At 43.8% G+C, this 16194-nt stretch overlaps 1 pseudogene; it reads right to left on the minus strand.

The window, feature by feature from the left end:
• Window positions 1–11148: 11148 nt before the first annotated feature.
• LOC109558666 (small ribosomal subunit protein eS6 pseudogene) lies at window positions 11149–11973 on the minus strand (annotated as a pseudogene).
• Window positions 11974–16194: the final 4221 nt, after the last annotated feature.

The following is a 16194-nucleotide window of genomic DNA, read 5'->3' on the forward strand; positions in this document are numbered from 1 at the left end:
TCATCTCTAGTGTTTTACATTGATGGTAACTGATAATTACTTCCCACCGCTGTTTCCAAAACACCCCGGGGTAGGAGCTGAGCTTTGATGTGCTCTTTTGAATACATGTATGCTCTACGGGAAACATCTGAGACAGGACCCTGCTAGGCCATGTCTCCTTTCATATGTGTGTTTCATGTTCATGATTTTTTGTGGTTCAAAATCAAGTCCTGCGTCTTTTGTCTCAATCATTCCGGGTAAGGACAAAATGAAAATGAAAAAGTCTTATGAAATGAAAAATGATGAAAGTCTTAGACAGGCGTTCCCTTGAGAAAGAACCGCCACCGCAAGTAGTTTGCTCTCTTCTCACACTGATGTTGCATCTTTAATCTCTCCTTTTCAGAGAGACAATGAATGATCAACGTCACCAGTCACCGCGGGCCTTCGCGCTCTGTGGTTTAGACTCCCACTAGCTGAGAGCAGGGCAGAAAGAGGATCTGACAACTTTGAACTTTCTATGTGATTTTTGCCTTCGCCACAGTTGTTATTAGGGTTCTAAAAAGGCAACAGCTCCCTACAAGAACATCGAGTTTCTAAATGATTCATCTTCTCACAGACCTTGATATTTAATCCAGGTGTAGGAATAAACAGTAGCCCTTGGGTCCTCTCCTCGGGGCTTGGAAAGGCTTCAGTGAAATTCTATAGCAAAAGGCCCCCGTGCTTCCCCTGACTTTCTTTGTTCTACCAACTTTTTATCTCTGAAAAGCAGAGGGATTTCCTTTGGGGATTAAGCTGAGGAAACAATTTAAGGTAGCGATAGTGTTTCATTAGCATCATGAGACGCAAAAATATCCTGAAGTCAATTCAACAAGCAGCTCTTTGCCCCGATCTTAGAAGGTTCCCCCTGTATATCGAGCAGAGAGGATCACAATCCCTTGCCTCAGTGAGGCTTCTCATCCTCTGATCTGGCCTCACCAATATCTTGGACAAACCGTAGTGGTTTTTTGAGTAAGGCAGAGAGGTGTCTCACCTGAATGCGATACATGCCTTTTTTTTTTTACTTTTTCATTTTAAACTTTTTACCCATTTTATTTTACTAACATGAACTCATTTTGAAATATGGCTGATTGACGTTGTTGTACAGCAGAAACTGGGCCCTCCCTGGTGGCTTAGTCGGTAAAGAGTCCGTCTGTAATGCACAAGACCTGGGTTTGATCCCTGGGTCAGGAAGATCCCTTGGAGAAGAAAACGGCAACCCACTCCAGTACTCTTGCCTGGAGAATCCCATGGACAGAGGAGCCTGGTAGGCTATACAGTCCGTGGGCTTGCAAAAGAGTCGCACACAACTTAGTGACTAAACCACCACCACACCAGAAACTAAAACAACATTGCAAAGCAAGTTTATTCCAATAAAAAAATAAAAGGAAATGGAACATTCCAAAAAAAAGATAACGTAGAATAAAATTTTAAACACACACATGAAATGAATAGGTCCTATTCTCATCCTGATGTGCCCTGGTTTTGAGTCACTGAACAGAGATAGAAGACCAAGACAGATGATTACTTTTCTTAATGACAGACCTTAGAAGCTTCTGTTCAAAGAATGATGTGCAAGTGAAGAGTTTCCTGTTCACAGAAGGCCAGTGCGTACTCTACAGATTGCTCCTCCTCACACTTCTTATTCCAAACCCGGAGTCTGCAGAAGGATGAGGATAAAACCGTAAAAGAAAAGGATTTGTGTCAAAAGCTACTAATGCTAGCCTGACATATCCATCTCCTGTCAACACAGAGCTAGATAAAAAGTACATACTTAGCTGCTATTCAAAGAGCCACTGAAAAAAAACCTTGAAATAAACAGCATATATCACATTCTATTAGATTTCTCAAAATTTTACATTCTGATTGATGCCTGACATTTACTTTAAAAATGTTCAGTAGTGGTAACCTGAATGAACAGATTTTAAACTAACCATAAAATAACCGCGCTTGTATTAATTACTCTTGAAGCCCTAAAGTAATTTGTTTTTATTAATTACTTTTGAAGTAAAACAAGTTTTATTCTCTTTTGGTTAATGATTAACCTCAACATTTTTCAAAGTGCCAACTATTTTTTTCACATTTCCTTATCTAACTTTGTTATATTTTCCTTTTACTTATTATGATCACTCTTTACATTTTAGGGAGACATTTGGTTCATACTTTCATTATTTTGGCTCAGTTTAGTTCAGTCACTCAGTCATGTCCGACTCTTTGCGACCCCATGAATCGCAGCACACCAGGCCTCCCTGTCCATACAACTCCTGGAGTTCACTCAAACTCACGTCCATGGCGTCGGTGATGCCATCCAGCCATCTCATCCTCTGTCATCCCTTTTTCCTCCTGCCCCCAATCCCTCCCAGCATCAGAGTCTTTTCCAATGAGTCAACTCTTCGCATGAGGTGGCCAAAGTACTGGAGTTTCAGCTTTAGCATCATTCCTTTGAAGGAAATCCCAGGGCTGATCTCCTTTAGAATGGACTGGTTGGATCTCCTTGCAGTCCAAGGGATTCTCAAGAGTCTTCTCCAACACCAAAGTTCAAAAGCATCAATTCTTCGGCGCTCAGCTTTCTTCACAGTCCAACTCTCACATCCATACATGACCACTGGAAAAACCATAGCCTTGACTAGACAGACCTTTGTTGGCAAAGTAATGTCTCTGCTTTTCAATATGCTATCTAGGTTGGTCATAACTTTTCTTCCAAGGAGTAAGCGTCTTTTAATTTCATGGCTGCAGTCACCATCTGCAGTGATTTTGGAGCCCCCCAAAATAAAGTCTGACACTGTTTCCACTGTTTCCCCATCTATTTCCCATGAAGTGATGGGACCAGATGCTGTGATCTTAGTTTTCTGAATGTTGAGCTTTAAGCCAACTTTTTCACTCTCCTTTTTCACTTTCATCAAGAGGCTTTTTAGTTCCTCTTCACTTTCTGCCATAAGGGTGGTTTCATCTGCATATCTGAGGTTATTGATATTTCTCCCGGTAATCTTGATCCAAGCTTGTGCTTCTTCCAGCCCAGTGTTTCTCATGATGTACTCTGCATAGAAGTTGAATAAGCAGGGTGACAATATACAGCCTTGATGTACTCCTTTTCCTATTTGGAACCAGTCTGTTGTTCCATGTCCAGTTCTAACTGTTGCTTCCTGACCTGCATATAGGTTTCTCAAGAGGCAGGTCAGGTGGTCTAGTATTCCCAGCTCTTTAAGAATTTTCCACAATTTATTGTGATCCACACAGTCAAAGGCTTTGGCATAGTCAATAAAGCAGAAATAGATGTTTTTCTGGAACTCTCTTGCTTTTTCCATGATCCAGCGGATGTTGGCAATTTATCTCTGGTTCCTCTGCCTTTTCTAAAACCAGCGTGAACATCTGGAAGGTTTTGTCTCATCTAATTTGACATATCGCATATCTACTTGTATTTAAAAATACTCTTCACTACATTTGGGAGTTTACTGTCTGGCCTGAATGTTATTCAGTTAAGTTTTCTTTTTCATATTTTCTGATTAGTAAATCTGATTTTATGATTTACTCTCTGGATATATGGAATACAGAGTTGTGACTTACTTTTGTGTTACAGTATGTGGTCAATATTTGTATAAAATATACTTGGGCAAAAAACCAAACTTGGTTATATTTCAATATAATTTTCACACATATGTTAAATCTGCTGTATTAATTTTGTATCACTCTGTGTCATGTGGATTAACTAAATTCTACTTATGAACTGTTGATATTCCTTATTACATTATGTATTGTATTTCTGCCAATTTTTTCTATTCATGTACTTTATAAACTTAGAAGTTTAAGGTGATTGAGTTATTTTTCCTACAGCTTTGGGTTGTGAAATCTACCTTATTATGAGAAGAATTTCAAATCAGAGGCTTTATTTTTAATATTAATAGAAACATGCTTGAGATTGGGTCCAAAAGAAACTGCAGCTGATGGACTTTGCAAACAAGAAGTAGTTATACACACCCTTCCCACCCCCATTAACCTCTGCCTCTTGGCAAGCCATTGACCTATTTTCCTAGTAAGGCCAGGCTACCATTGTGTTATCTGGCTGAGTCACAGTTGGGGCTTATAAAGGACAACCTGGTAATTACACTGTGTTCCTAGATTCAATGTACATCCATAAATCCTCTGGTGCATGAAGTCTAAGATCTTGTGACTTGCTAAGGCAGCATACTGTATAAGCCATCAGGGAAAATGAAGCATATAGTGCATTGATGTAATTCCACTTATCTACTACAGACCTGTTTTTATCATTAAATTTGCTCATAAATTGAGCACAATTATTTGTCAGTAAACTCCAAATATTTAAATTTTTTTCTTTAGCAGCCAAATATTTCTACCCGGGGGCAGACGGTTTATCTTCCAATCCTGTTGCATGGTCTGGATACTCAAGATGGCTGTTCTCTTGCTCTCTGTACACCCCCTGTTCCATCAGTCCCTGCCTCCCCTACACCCCACGCACACGAACGTCTTTTCTCTGCCCTAGCTAGTACTTGTTCTAATCCTTAGGCCAGAAAGTCTCCACCCACCAGTTTATTAAAAGGAAACATCAGCCCTCATGATGCTGGTTAAACTGAGGGGGCTGTGAGGGATGTGGCTCAGCTGCTGGTTTCCCTGGTAACTGATAAGCCAATAAGGGGGAATCATCCCCCCTATAAATGGGAGCCTCCTTCTGCTCTGGGTAGCAAAAATGGCTGCCACGTCCTGACTGCTCCAGGACCCCTTGCCTTGGATGTGTAAGCTCCCCTGTCCGATAAACCACTGATGGCTCTGTGGCTGTCTGAACTCTTTCTTTGGTCTCCAGGCTGGGCAAGTACAAGGCTTGCAGGCAGGCAGGGTGCAGTCCCACAACTGCTGAGCCACAGACACTCCTATGAGTGCATGATGCAGGCAAGTAAGGACAGAGAATGGAAAGTTGTGGAGGTAACCCCAGGGTAGCCACCCTCTGGTACCTGGGACCTGATAGTTGAGGGGGTAACCTCGAACCATCTATCCACTAGCATGTGTGGCCGAGTGACAGCTGGGTACCATGAGAGAAGTCTTTCTCTTCCATTGTATTGATATTCCTGCTAACCTCAGTCTCTTCCCAGGTTACAGTAACAGCCCCATGCTCCCGACTGCATGAGGATGACTGGTGAATACAGATGAATGCAAGGACCTGGATTATCTACAGAATACAGGGATACCCACACCCACCACCCCTAGACAATTATAGACACAGGCTTTAGGGATATTCACTCCGCAGCAGGCTGGTGAATCGGGTGTTGCCAGTTACCCGGAAGGGTTTGATAGGGGCCCTAGGCAACAGCAAAATAAAAAGAATACCCTTGGGCCTCTAGTCCCAGCTGTGGAAGGGTGCAGAGCAACAACACAGAGTGAGGAATAGATGGAGCAGCGGCTATGTGCAGTCTATGATGCTTTCCACCAGGTGGAAGACTTTCCAGAAAGCCTGCCTGAGTCCTTGCTGCTGCTGCTAAGTAGCTTCAGTCATGTCCGACTCTGTGCAGCCCCAGAGACGGCATCCCACCAGGCTCCCCCGTCCCTGGGATTCTCCAGGCAAGAACACTGGAGTGGGTTGCCACCTGAGTCCTTGAGCAACACACGAAGAAAACACTTGCTGTGAAGTTCAGGAATTGACGGACAAAAACAACATACACTGGCCTTTCCACCTGCCCTACATCCCTACTACTGCTGGGCTAATTGAAAGGATGAGTGGATGACTTAAACAACAGTTGAGATGGAAACCTGCTTTCTCCACACAGGGACTAACTTAAGGCCTATGCACTATATAACTCAACATCCCAGGAGCAGTCATCTCTAACCCTATGCCATATGAACCCAGAGGCAACTAGTCAACACAACCTGATTTCAACTGTTGACCACTACTGGTCAGGACAATAGCTCACTTTTGCCCTTGTCACAGGATCTACCCCAGGGGAACACACTATAAGATGGGACTGGAAGGTAGGTCCCTGGTGGCTCGAACAGAATTAGAGAAGGACTTGCAGATTTCACTGGCCCCTCCTAAGGCCACTAAGGTAATTAATCTGGGCCTCCCACAGGAGAAAGGCACCATCACATGAACCCTGTGGGCTGTTGTTAAACTGCCTCCCCAGTACTGGGCACCAATGGTGGGGATGGATAGTGGACAGGCAGAATTGTCCTGCAGGCCAGGGGGAAAGTCACAGGCAGGGTTGCTATGATCTCAGAATGCTGTTACTGCTTGCATCTTGCCTAGCGGTCATGATCTTCCCTGTACTGTGCCTGTTCAACATTTTATGTTTCTTCCTTAATCTGAACAGAGGGAATCTGCTTGTGGACTGGGCGACGACAGTGGCCTCACTGAGAAATGGGCTTCATTACTGGGCTGACAGCAAGGTACTGCTATCATCCTTTGGACTTCCATGAAAGGGTGATCCAATAAAGCATCTGGCTCCAGAGTCTACCCACCTGTTGGACTCTTGATCCTCTCGCTGCTGTTGTCTGTACTTCATTTGTGGTATTTGGCTGGAAGGCACCTCTACATACCTGATCCCAGGGCTATCAAGGATGAGGGGCAGACCAAGATCATAAGGGTTATGCAGAGTACAAGTAGGGGTGGATGTGGTCAGGCCACTCAGATGACTGTTGTCTTGACTTTCTACATCATCTGCTCCACCAATCCCTGCCTCACCTGCAAAGCCTTGCGTGCACTGATCAGGTAGGTGGCCCCCCTCGATCATATGCACACCCTCCTTGTTCACCTGTACATCCACTTTTGTTCACGTGCCCCATCTTGGGTCACATGCATGGTTCCCCTTTGATCATGTACACACCCTCTCTTGATCACAGTGTATACCCCCTAAAAATCCTAAGTGTTCACCATGGCTGGCATTCTGTGTGCCCTCAAGGGTACATGTTATAGATTCAGATCTTGGGCCTACAGCTGCTCTGACATCTGGCTCATAGGTGGGATTTATTTCTTGGGATCCAAAGGTGAATTTGAAACCAGAAATCCAAAAATACTCTCAAAGGAGGCTAACCAGGGTCATTCCTCCAGCCCTTGTCCAGTCCACCTCTTATTGGCAGGAAGTACCCAGAGCTGACCTAGCCCTTTTCCCTCCAGATGAAAGAATGATCCAAAGATGAGGGGCTGAACCCAAAGGTTCAACCCACTCCACTTGCCCTCAGGAATTAAAGTCGTGAAGACTTTGGGTTCTCCAATCAGCACAGAGCCTAACTAACGAGCTCTTTCCTGGAGGAATTACTTTCTAGGAACTTGGAGCCTCAACTGTGTCTAGCTGGGGCTCAGCAGGTGAGACTGAATAGAACCCTGGACCCCTACCCTGGGCCTGTGCCCTTTGCCGCCTGGTCTGTTGTGAATGTTTAGGGACCTGGAGCCTGCGCAGAAGGGCACTTCCCCTGCATCTTTTGCCAGTTACCTTTGCCCGCCCTCCTCACGCAGCCTACACCCCAGCCTGCCTAGCAACTTTATCCTGATCCATCAGTGCCTTCTCTGAGGCAGATCTGAAGCCTGTCCTGTCTCCTCGCCTGGCTTTCTCCAAAGAAACCCTCTCCTCAGTTCTACCGTCTGCATCTGGACTGGCTGTGTATCTGGCAAGACGAACTTAGTTGTTTGGTGACCAGTTTGGAAGCCAGTGGGAGGGCATCCAGAGGGACCTTTGCCTGACGATCATGGTCCCCGGGGGCACTAATAACCGGTGTATGAGCACCTGTGGCCTTGGGTCCCTTGCTTCCAGCACCACCCTGGAATCCTCCAGGCACCACCCATCACCTGAGCTTGATTTGGGGTTTGGGTAAGATGACACCTTTTGCTGAGTAACCTCATTATGGAAATGTACCTGGCTCTAGGTTGTTCCATGGAGCTTTCCAGATTGTGCTAGTGGTAAAGAATCTGCCTGCAACTCAGGAGACAGAAGAGACACTGGTTCGATCCCTGGGTTGGGAAGATCCTCTGGAGGAGAGCATGGCAACCCACTCTGGTATTCTTGCCTGGAGACTCTCATGGACAGATGAGCCTGGCAGGCTACACTCCATGGGGTTGCAAAGGATCCGACAGGACTGAAGTGGCTTAGCATGCATGTTGGCTGGGTTTGTTCCATAGTCCTGAGTAGATCGTAGTTGGAAGTCCCACTGGCGGATTTTGGAGGCAATAGGAAAGATCTTGGCTGCTGAGGTTCTCCGTGCCTGGGGGAAAGGTTCAGTTCAGCTATTTGTCCTTTTGTTCTGGTCTTCTGTGTCCAGGACCCTCTACATCTGATTGTCTTGTTAAGGATTAGATATCGGGGACTGAGCTTCTTGCTGAGCACAGTCAGGACCCTGAGATTTTGGTACTGCAAGCACCTGGAAGCAAGCCCCTTCAGAATGGTGGTGGTGGTAGTTTAGTCACATCTGACTCTCAGGACTCCATGGATTGTAGCCCACCAGGCTCCTCTGTCTATGGGATTTCCCAGGCAAGAGTACTAGAATGGGTTACCGTTTCCTTCTCCAGAGGGTCTTCGCCTAGGAATCAAACCTGCATCTCCTGCATTGCAGGAGGATTATTTACTACTGAGCCAGTGGGGATTCCCCTCAGAATGGATGATGTTAATTCAACAACTTGCCATTTCCTCTAACTTGCATTCTCCAAAATTGGGTGACTTTGAGTAAGAACAGAAACGGTATATATCTAACAGAAGCAGAAAATATTAAGAAAAAGTGGCAATAATACACAGAAGAAGTAGACAAAAAAGATCTTAACAACTTAAATGACCATGATGGTGTGATCACTCACCTAGAGCCAGACATCCTGGAATGTGAAGTCAAGTGGGCCTTAGGAAGCATCACTATGAACAGAGCTAATGGAGGTGATGGAATTCCAGCTGAGCTATTTCAAGTCCTACAAGATGATGCTGTAAAAGTGCTGCACTCAATATGCCAGCAAATTTGGAAAACTCAGCGGTGGCTACGGGATTGGAAAAGGTCAGTTTTCAGTCCAATTCCAAAGAAGAGCAATGCCAAAGAATGTTCAAACTCCTGCACAATTGCACTCATCTCACACGTTAGCAAAGTAATGCCCAAAATTCTCCAAGCCAGGCTTCAACAGTACCTGAACCATGAAATTCCAGATGTTCAAGCTGGATTTGGATACAGATCATTGAAAAAGCAAGAGAGTTCCAGAAAAACATCTACTTCTGCTTTACTGACTATGCCAAAGCCTTTGTGACTGTGTGGATGACAAAAAAACTGTGGAAAATCCTTAAAGAGATGGGAATACCAGACCACCTTACCTGCCTCCTGAGAAATCTGTATGCAGGTCAAAAAGCAACAGTTAGAACCAGACATGGAACAATCGATAGGTTCCAAATTGGGAAAGGAGTAGGTCAAGACTGTATGTTGTCACCCTGCTTATATAACTTCTATTTAGAGTACATCATGCGAAATGCTGGGCTGGATGAAGCACAAACTGGAATCAAGATTGCCAGGAGAAATATCAATAACTTCAGATATGCAGAAAACACCACCCTTATGGCAGAAAGTCAAAGAGGAACCAAAGAGCCTCTTGATGAAGGTGAAAAAGGACAGTGAAAAAGCTGACTTAAAACTCAACATTCAAAAAACAAAGATAATGGCATCCAGTCCCATCAGTTCAGTTCAGTTCAGTTCAGTCGCTCAGTCATGTCCGACTCTTTGCAACCCCATGAATTGCAGTACACCAGGCCTCCCTGTCCATCACCAACTCCCAGAGTTCACCCAAACTCATGTCCATCAAGTCAGTGATGCCATCCAGCCATCTCATCCTCTGTCGTCCCCTTCTCCTCCTGCCCCCAATCCCTCCCAGCATCAGAGTCTTTTCCAATGAGTCAACTCTTCGCATGAGGTGGCCAAAGTACTGGAGTTTCAGCTTTAGCATCATTCCTTCTAAAGAACACCCCGGGCTGATCTCCTTTAGAATGAACTGGTTGGATCTCCTTGCAGTTCAAGGGACTCTCAAGAGTCTTCTCTAACACCACAGTTCAAAAGCATCAATTCTTTGGCGCTCAGCTTTCTTCACAGTCCAACTCTCACATCCATACATGACCACTGGAAAAACCATAGCCTTGACTAGACAGACCTTTGTTGGCAAAGTAATATCTCTGCTTTTTAATACGCTGTCTAGGTTGGTCATAACTTTCCTTTCAAGGAGTAAGCATCTTTTAATTTCATGTCTGCAATTGCCATCTGCCCATCACTTCATGGCAAATAGATGGGGAAACAATGGAAATAGTGACAAACTTTATTTTGGGGGGGCTCCAAAATCACTGCAGATGGTGACTGCAGCCATGAAATTAAAAGACTCTTGCTCGTTGGAAGGAAAGCTATGACCAACCTAGACAGTTTATTAAAGAGCAGATACATTACTTTGCCGACAAAGATCTGTCTAGTCAAAGCTATGGTTTTTCCAGTAGTCATGTATGGATGTGAGAGTTGGACTATAAAGAAAGCTGAGCACCGAAGAATTAATGCTCTTGAACTGTGGTATTGCAGAAGACTCTTGAGAGCCCCTTGGACTGCAAGGAGATCCAACCAGTCAATCCTAAAGGAAATCAGTCCTGAATATTCATTGGAAGGACTGATACTGAAGCTGAAGCTCTTAATAATTTGGCCACCTGATGCGAAGAACTGACTCATTTGAAAAGACCCTGATGCTGGGAAACATTGAAGGCAGGAGGAGAAGGGAACGACAGAGTATGAGGTGGTTGGATGGCATCACTGAGTCTATGAACATGAGTTTGAGCAAACTCTGGGAGATGGTGATGGACAGGGAAGCCTGGCATGCTGCAGTCCGTGGGGTCGCAAAGAGTTGAATATGACTGAGCAACTGAACTGAACTGAGTTATGAATCCACGTTGGAGATACTGTTTTAATTCTTGCTGTAAAATGACAGGTTTTAGAATGGGATCGATGTGTTCATAAATGATAAATTGTGCTTTTGGGTTCAAATTTCCCACTTCAGAGTTCAGTTGGGTGACACCACCCATGTGTATCAAAGAGAAGCATGCCTTGGAAGAGTAATTCATTTGAGTATGAGATGGAGACATACTGGATTCTTTTTTTTTTTTGGATGTCTGATCTTATTTATTTGTTACTCTTAGAACATCTCAGTTTTGACTGCACTCAGAAGTAGAAGCTCTCTTCTACAAGAGAGGACAGCCTCCGTCTCTTGGCAATCTGTTCCTGCCGTTTTTCTTTGGCCTCCTTCATTCTCTTGGCCAAAAGTTTAGCATATTCTGCAGCCTCTTCTTTTTCTTAGTACGCTGTTTCTTCAGAGCAATACGCCGGCGTTTGTGCCGCAGAACTCGTGGAGTCAGGAGACGCTGAATCTTGGGTGCTTTAGTCCTAGGTTTCTCACCTAGTCTTTGTTTAGGGGCTTTCACACAACATATTGGCGGACATCATCTTTAGAGAAATTGAAAAGTTTGCGGATTCTGCTAGCTCTTTTGGGACCCAGGCGATGAGGCACTGTAGTATCAGTGAGTCCAGGAATATCCTTCTCCCCTTTTTTCACGATGACCAAATTGAGAACACTCAGATTGGTATCCACAATGCAACCCCATACAGATTTTTACGCTTTCTCTCTCCAGTCCTCCTTGGTCTGTAACAGGAACGCCCCTTACTCAGTAGCAGGCAAACTTGGCCATGGGTCAAGACACCCTGCTTCATGGGGAAACCCTGCTTATTGTTCCCGCCACTGATTCGGACCACATGACCCTTCCATTCTCCACCTAGAGCGTCAGCAGCAACTTCTGTGGCCATACGCTTCTCGAAGAAGGTACGAAGTTTTCATTCATCGTCCACTTCAATGAGCTTCTGGCAGCCAGTGGCCAGGAAAGAGATGTTCAGCTTCATTCTGAAGCGGCCAACAGCCTCCGAGGCACCATGAAAAAGACCATACTGGATTTTTATAGGCATGTGTGGAGCAAAAAAAACACATCATTTCTAAGATGTCTTCTCTTCAATCATGACTGCCTTTCCCTATAGCTCCCCTTCTAGGGTCCTGACCCAGAATGAGAAAGGTGGGTCCCCCTGTGTGTTCCCTTCACTGCAAACCATGAACATGCATATTCATTTTGTCTTGGCGTCCCTGACACCACAGCCCTTTACTCTGCAGGGTTTGGTCTAGTAAAGGTACCAAAAGGCATCCAGCACATGGGTGGTCCTGCCTTTAGCATTCTTGCTGACTGTGTATTTTACCAGGAAATCAAGTGTTGAGTGAATAATGATATCAAGTTTGCCTGCCTCTGTGAGAGTAAGAAGAACATGTATCACTTGAGTGGGCTTACTCCACTTTGGCTTTCCCATGTTTAACATGCTGTTAGCATCTGTGCGTTTCTGTCTCATCTTCTCTCCCCTTTTTTCCTCCCTCCTCATCTCCCAGAAGTCTTTTGAATCAGTTATGAAAGCTACATGGTAGAGATGGTTTCTGTTCAGGTGCTTACGTGTCTAGAACCTTATGTTTATATGTTTCCATTATAGTATATGATGGTATTTTCAATATTTCTTGCACTTAAAAAATTAATACCAGAATTGCAAACAACTTAGGGGCCTTTTTAGATGGTCATCTTTCACTTAGTGATATACATTTAAGATTCCTCCATATCTTTTTATGACTGGATAGCTCATTTCTTTTTAACAGTGAATAATATTCCATTGTCTGGATGGATCACAGTTTTATTAAACAAATCATCCCTGAAAGAGATCTTGTTGGTTTCCAAGTTTTGGCAATTATGAATAAAGATGCTGTAATCATTCATGTGCAGGTTATTGCGTGAGCACATTTTCAATCTATTTAGTTAAACAACCAAAGATAATTGATTGTCGGACTGCACGGTAATTGGTATGTTTATTTTTGTAAGAAACTGTCAAACTGTCTTGCAAAGTGGCTGCCCCATTCTGTATGCTTATCATGGAGCTCCTGTTGCTTCACATGGTTACCAGCTTTGGTTTTCTCAGGGTTTGCATTTTAGTCATTTTAATAGATGTAAAGTCATCTTTCCTTGTTTTAATTTGCAATTTTCTAGTGACCTATGATGTTGAAGATCCTGTTATGTGCTTATTGAGCCTGAATTTACCTTTGGTGTTTTCAATTGGTTTATTTGCTTATTTTTTGTTTCACTGGGTCTTTTTTGCCGCGCGGTCTTCCTCTAGTTGCAGCGAGCAGGGGCTGCTCCCCAGTCGCAGTGCGTGGGCTTCTCCGTGTGGTGGCTTCTCTTGTTGCAGAGCATGGGCACTAGAGCTCAGGCTCAGTGGTTGTGGCTTCATTGCTCTGAGGCATGTGGATCTTTTCGGATCAGGGATCAAACCCATGTCCCCTGCATTGGCAGGCAGATTCTCAACCACTGGACCACCAGGGAAGTCCCAGGTTTTTGTGTTTATATTGTTGGGCTTCAATTGTTTTATGCCTATTTTAGATAGGATTCCTTTATCAGATAAGTGCTTTGAAAGTATTTTCAAAGGTCGGATGGGCCAAAGAGACCCTCCTTTTTGGTTCCCGACATTAAAGCACCCCAACAAGTTTGCTCTGTTTATCCCAGATCAAAGTTTGGGAGAAAATTACACTGAGATACTTGATGAATAATTACTTGGTGCAACAATTAGGACTAGTCAAAATCAAGTTAAAAGGTTGATAAAAGGGCCTGAGTCTCTTGGCTCAACCCGACTGGGGGCCCCAGGACCTTTTATACAAAAACAGATGAATGGTCAGAGATGAAAAGAAAGCTTCTAGGACTCCTTGTAAAATCAAGGCTTTTTAAGGGGCTTCCCTGGTGGTTCAGCAGTAAAGAATCTCCCTGCCAATTAGGAGACAACGGTTCAATTCCTGGCTCAGGAAGATCCCCTGGAGCAGGAAATGGCACTCCAGTCTTCTTGTCTGGGAAATCCCATGGACAGAGGAGCCTGGTGGACTCCATTCCACAGTATCATAAAAGAGTCAGCCATGACTTAGCAACTGAACAACAATGGAGACTAAAATCTAAAGGTGTGAAAGTTGGTAGAACTGAGATGCAATTTTATAAAAATCGGTATATTTAAATAGGTTTTATTGAAGCTGGGTTGCCTAAGTATGTTGTCGAAAAAACACTTGGTCTTGCTGGGGAATGCTTCCTGTGCTGTGCTTAGGCAGTCAGTCATGTCTGACTCTTTGTGACCCCATGGACTATAGCCCACTAGGCTCCTCTGTCCATGGGGATTCTCCAGACACAAATACTGGAGTGGGTTGCCATGCCCTTCTCGAGAATGCTTCCCTTGCTTGGTATTATAAGGCAGGGCATATGAATCTCAGGAAATACACTAATTAGCATACTAAAGGAAATGGATGGGGTTAGCTGAAACTGTGCAATATAAAGTAAAAACTGGGAGCTAATATTTCGGGGATAACTTAAAAAAAAAAAAAACTTTACTCTGGATCTAGCCTTGCACTCTGAAAGAGGGCCTTTGTTGAATGCCTTGTGCAAGCTTTTGAATGCTTGATAAATTAACCCTGAAATTCTAGAACATAGAACTCTTGAATTTCAGTTTAGTTGGAAATCTTCTCACTTATATTAAAAGATCAAATTAAAGAAAATATAGTTGGGCAAAATCAATCTTTTAAAATCATTTGGGAGGCACACGGGTTCTTTGGAGAATTAAAAGCAACTATCTTTCTCTCCCCAGGCAAGAATACTGGAAGTTGCCATGGCCTCCTCCAGATCTTCCCAACCCAGGGATCAAACTCAGGTCTCCCTCATCGAGGGCAGATTCTTTACCATCTGAGCCACCAGGGAAGCCCATCTTTCTCTTGCAAATCTCTACAAATCAGAAACTTAGCTATAGCCCACAATGACCTGAGACTGAGCCTAATTAATCAGATAGAACCTGACAAGGAGAGAAAAAGTGGAAAAATAGCCTTTAAAAACTCCAACAGTTGGAAAGGCTCCTTTGCCTAGAATCTAATTCATAGCCTCCTTAAGGGTTTATCAAGGGCAAGTAAAAATCTTATTTCTTTTCCAAAAGGAGTAAAGCCCTAGTCCCCTGGCAAGCAAATTTAACTTATTCCAGCTATTATTTATAAACTGTTTATGAGCTTCACCGGTGGCTCAGCAGTAAAGAATATGTCTGCAGTGCAGGAGACGCAGGAGACACAGTTTTGATCCGTGGGTTGGGAAGATCCCTTGGAGGAGGGCCTGGCAACCCACTCCAGTATTCTTGCCAGTAGAATCCCACAGACAGAGGAGCCTGGTGGGCTATATGGGGTCGCAAAGAGTCGGACACGACTGAAGACTCAGCACACAGCATGCAAGTTTATATTATAAGTTTATATTGTTTATAAACTTACTTTATTATAAGTTTATATCTAAGTATATTGTAATGCCAGATTCATAACTGTTACAGGGAAGCTATGAGATTTCAGAGTGTCTGTGTAGACTGAATAGCCTATATCACACAGTCTCCAGCCGATCTAGGAGTGAAACTTCCTAGTGCCATGGGACAAAATTGATCACTAAATGCCTTCCAAACGGTTGAATTTATGATTGAGAGACATAGAATACTGGAGACATAGAATGTTGCCAGCATTTCAGTAAACAGAGAATGTTGTGGTCACCGCACCCGCCCTCGACTGGGCACCCTGAATTCAGAATGGAGAAAAAACGGGATACTGGTAGTAGATGGTTAAGGTGCTATCAAAGGAAGATTTTCAATAAGCCCAGACTCTTGCATCTTCTTATACATAGAAAAGTGCTAAAATTCATTAGCTCCAGATATCTGGTTTTCTTCAACAGTAATCTTTTAATGTTCTACCTAGTTTGTATTTGTTTTGTTATGTTGTTTTATTTGCAAAACTTCTATTTATCCTGCTCCTGTCTTACCTCTTTAGAAAAAGTCCATTAGAGTTATCTGAGAGGCTGTATCTTGGACGTAAGTCCTCCGTAAGTGCACTGAATAGAATCTTCTCAACTTTTAGGTTGAGCTTTTTTTTTGGATACCTACCTGTTGAGCTGCTCCTATGAACTGTGCTAGTTTGGGAATCTAAAGATGACCGTGCTTACTTTTTGAAGAGGTCAGTTCACAGTGGAAGAGGCTGTGTGCAATCTTATTGTACCAGGGCTAGGCAGGGAGTGAATGGAGGGTTACTATTTCACATAGGCTGATTAGGAAGGGCACCTCTGAAAA

Source organism: Bos indicus, chromosome 5 (genome assembly GCF_029378745.1).
Source record: "Bos indicus isolate NIAB-ARS_2022 breed Sahiwal x Tharparkar chromosome 5, NIAB-ARS_B.indTharparkar_mat_pri_1.0, whole genome shotgun sequence".
NCBI classification, from domain to species: domain Eukaryota; kingdom Metazoa; phylum Chordata; class Mammalia; order Artiodactyla; family Bovidae; genus Bos; species Bos indicus.